Genomic DNA, 4,621 nt, shown 5'->3' on the forward strand with positions numbered 1-4,621 from the left:
GAGCTTTTTGTCCATTTATAGCCCAGGAAGCTGATTTGTGGTGACCTGTTGGACTTGGACTAGTTCACTTGTTTTCTCCTGTTTTTTCCCATTTTATTTTTTCCCTTCACTCTTATTTTCTTTGTCTCATTTTTTTTCTTTTCTATTATATTCCTTTTTCTTATTTTTCTTTGCTCTCTTTTCCCATTTTTTGTTTGTTCTTTTTTCCCATTCTTTTATTTTAATTTTCTCAATTGTTTGTTTTCTCATTTTTTTCTTTTTCATTGTTTTCTCATTTTTTACTTTAAATTTTTTAGTACTAACTAAAATACTTATTGTATAGTTATTGTTTATTAGCGTAGTAATATTGTTAATAGTGTATTTAGTAGCGTAGTTAGCACAGTTACTGTTTGTTAGCACAGCTAGTATTGTTGATAGTATATTTAGTCAGCATAGTTAGCACAGTTACTGTTTGTTAGCGCAGTCAGTGAGCATAGTTAATATCGTCAGTGAGTGTAGTTAGTGGGTCACCATGTCTCATGACCTTGCAGGCATCCCTGTTGACCAGGAGCACCACAGTGGCCATTACAAGCTCCTGAAAACCATTGGCAAGGGCAGCTTTGGCAAGGTGGTGTTGGGCTGACACATTTTGACTGGGACGGAGGTGGCCGTCGAGGTCATAGATCAACGGTTGTCAACAGACTTGACAGACCTCTCTTGGAAGAAGTCCACTGCATGGCAGACTTGCACCACCCCAACATCGTCCAGCTATTCTATGTGATCAACACTATGGAATCACTCCTCCTAGTCATGGAACTCGTGCCTGGAGGGGACATGCTAGACTACCTTAATGCCCACGACCATATGTCAGAGACCGGGCCCCGTGGTGTCTTCCGGCAGCTAGTGTCACCAGTGCACTACTGCCGTGAGAAAGGGATTGCCCACAGGGACCTGAGGCCACGGAACGTGCTATTGGACACTCAGTGAATGCTACACTCGCGGACTTTGGACTGGGCACGTGGTTCACCATCATCAACTCAGCACATTCTGTGGCAACCCAGAACTCTTCCAGGGCCAAAATTATGATGGTCCTGCCATGGACGTGTGGAGCTTGGGGGTGCTGCTGTACAAGATGGTCACAAACACGGTCCCTTTCATGGGAATGAACTGGAAAGCTAAAGCAGAGGGTGCTGAGCAGGGAGTATGCCTTATCCTCTGAAGTAGAAAGGCTCCTAAAACAACTACTAACCCTCAACCCCCAGAAGAGAGAAAATCTGAAAGATATCATGCCAGATTCTTGGCTAAACATGGGTCAGGAGGAGGAACTCAAGCGGTATGTTGAGCCACCCAGTGATAATCATAGACCCCTGGGTTACAAGGGAGATGCTGAATATGGGCTTTCATTGGGAAAACATCAAGAACACGTCAAACAAAGCATATACCCATGTGTCAGCCACATATCGTATTTTAAACACAAAAAAACCCACAGTCCGGTATCACACCACCCAGGTACAGCCCTTCCATCCTCTGGAGATGCAGAGCCGTAGTCCCTCCCCAGCCCAGGAGGTTCAGCAGGAGTGATCCAGTTTCCAACAGGAAGGGCAGCAGCCTATGGACCATGAGTCAGGGCAGAAGGCCCAAGAATCTGCCAGTCCTTCAGCCTGAAGTTTAGCATCATCGCTTCCGAGTCAACCACTGAACCCAGGAGCACCACCCCACCACCCATCGCGAGCTACAGAACCACCACTCCTGAGCCCATCCCGGACTCCAGCACCACCACTCCCAAACCCAGCCCGGGCTCCAGCACCGCCACCCCCGAGCCCAGACCCAGGTCCAGCACCGCCACTCCCGAGCCCAGACTGGGCTCCAGGACCAACACTGCTCAACCCTGCCCAGGGTCCAGCACCACGATCCTTAGCCCAGCCCCTCAGTATTGCCCTGGAGACTCTCCCTCCAGCCACAGCACCACCAGCAGCAGTGGAAACTCAGAGGAAATCAGCCAGGGCCAGCGAGGGGTGGCTAGGAGGTGCTTGAAGTTTTTAAGAAAGCTCTGCTGTCTGCTGTGCAAACGCAATAAGGTAAAGCCCCTTTAGATTTTTGGTTGCCAAGGTAGAGCTATAATACAACCAGGGAGGTCAAGCCAGGATCCCTGCATTTTAAATGCTGAACCGGGCAAAGGTGAAGTCCAGGGAGCCCAACCACAGGGTGGGGAAGATCGGCCAGAGGCTGGATGCAAACTGCAGGTGGCAGCTGTGCACATACACACTGTGTGTGCAAGGAGCGCTGGGCAAGAGGACTTGATCCAGTGGACAGTGGAGGTGTGCAAAGTGCCTTGGCGTTCTCTGCATGGAAGTCACATCCAGCGTATCTGGCATCGCAGTGATCTTCAGAAGCACCGTACCCAAAATCCCTGGTGAGTTTGAAGGATGGCCAGGAGCCCCCTCTGTGTGTTGTGCCCTCTTGGTCTTCTGCTCCCTTGGCTTTGAACCCTCAGCTCCCTTGTCCATTTCTCCTTTATGGCAGGATGGTGTTGCTAGCTCACATAGCACACTTGCTGCCTTCTTCAGTTTTGTAGTTTAAGACCTTTCTGAGACTGGCCGAGTGATCTCCTCCAGAGCAAAATGCCACACACTCTGAGGGACCTGTTGCAGTTAAAATTTGGGAGGGATATCTCGGCTGCGGAGGTCCTTCCTGGGGGAGCAAGGGGTCCCAGCTCCACACCAGGCTCCTCAGCCCAGGGTTGAGGAGAAGCCCCCATAATTTCTGGCTGTGAAAACCAGTGGAGACTGTGGCTGAGTAAGACTCACAGGTGTTCGTTCCTTTTAAAAGCCCGAGCACAGACTTGCTGATGGATGGACTCACTCAGCTCCAGCGCTGGGGCAGCAGCTAGAAAGGCACCAGGGACATACGGGGAGGGACTGAATTGTCAGGCTTCAGGACTAGGGATGGAGGGGCAGCTGAAAGGACCAATTTTGTTTTAACTGCTGTCATCTCCCTAGATTCAGGTTCTTCTAACTTCCCTATGAGTTTTTGGTGCCCCACACACCTTATTTAATAGATATAAAACTGCTTTATCAATGATCATTCTCTAAGATCTGACTCCTAAACTTTCAGGACAATTATTCTACACCTTTCTCTCCTTTTTCATGGAGAAAGAAGCAGTACGTGGGACAGGCTTAATATATTTGCTTACAAAGAACTGGGTTTCAATTACTATAATTTACACAATAGCTTTTTGTTTAGTGGTGGACAATGTGAAATGAAACATCTGCTAATGTGACATGATGCTAAGTAAAGGAATAGCCCTGCACAGATAACATGTCAGTGAATTGATTCCCTGCTGTTGTTGTAACTGTTCTGAGAAGCTCAGTCATCGTCCCCCTTTATGAATAATTTTCCATTCGCATATATGGGTGTCTAATAGTTTGTTTACATGCATATTGGAAAGAAAAGCCAAAATTATTTGGTTTGCCATCAAAAACTGCCTCTAATTTTGTTGTCTGCATTGCTCTCATTCAATGCATTTTAATAAGTTTTTAACAATGCACGAATTTGAGTCAGAGGAACTAGAGGGAAGGCTGGGATGACGCACACTTATTATAGGATATAAATGGATGAGACGTCATCTATTGTTTGCCATGCCAACAAACCTTAAATTAATGACCTTTCTCCTTCAGAATTGAATTGTTCTCACTATGGCATCTGGGCACAAGCAGCTTGGTATAATTTGGTGATTTCCTTTAAGAGGTTTTAAATCTGAAGTCATGCTTGAGTTAATCTCCAAGTTCTATCTCTCCCAGACTTTACAGCTTTCTTTTGGGTTTGGGCTTTGGAAAGCTTCCTCCCCACAGGACCATTAGACACTTGTAGTTCATTATGTGGGATGTATCCTGATCCAAGGAAAGGCAGAAATAAGTGCAATATTGTTTTCCTTAGAGGCTGGAATCTCCTTTTTTCTGCACACTGTCCTCCTGCTCTTTGTCCTCAATATTAAACCAACAATAAAACAAACTAAAATTTAAAAAGCATTGGAGCACATTCATTTTTTTCATAAGTGGAAAAGTAACTTGGACTCTCTCATTTAAGTCTTGAGTAGCCCCTATATCAGGGACAAACTAGGATATTTACGCTACCTGACGTTTCTTTCTGTTGCTAGAGGTAGAGTCTGAATTTTAAGTTGCTGAAACTGAAAAGCTGCTATCTGGGGGTCCATAACTAATTTCTGCATGTTAAAATGTAAATTGGAATCTATTCTGTGGACAAGTCCTTGTTAGGTTTTGCAATGCAGATAGATAGATGTAAAGCAAATAACTCCACATTAATTTTGGGAAATCCCTGAAACTGAAATAATGCAAATATTGATGCCTTAGACTGAGATTTTTCACTCAGTTTAGAAATAGGAATTGGATATGTCTTTAGTAAGAGTGTGTCCTTGAAGAAAAATGTTTTTTTTCTAGATATATATTTGAACTGCACTGAATGTGTCCCAAAAGGGTAGCTATTTAGGACTGGATAACCTAAACTTTGGTTAATATGTTGCCCATTAATTACTGTGATTGCCTTGCAATAGAGGAGGCGGAGCATCAGACTACACTGAAGTTTCCCACCTGTCATTCAGACTGGGATGGAAAAAAGAAAGATG

At 45.2% G+C, this 4,621-nt stretch overlaps 1 pseudogene; it reads left to right on the top strand.

Moving 5' to 3' along the window:
* Positions 1–511: 511 nt before the first annotated feature.
* Positions 512–4,621, top strand: part of LOC109377033 (cleavage and polyadenylation specificity factor subunit 7 pseudogene) — a 12,190-nt pseudogene continuing 8,080 nt past the window's right edge.

This window comes from Hipposideros armiger, unplaced genomic scaffold (assembly GCF_001890085.2).
Source record: "Hipposideros armiger isolate ML-2016 unplaced genomic scaffold, ASM189008v1 scaffold_1265, whole genome shotgun sequence".
Lineage (NCBI taxonomy): Eukaryota > Metazoa > Chordata > Mammalia > Chiroptera > Hipposideridae > Hipposideros > Hipposideros armiger.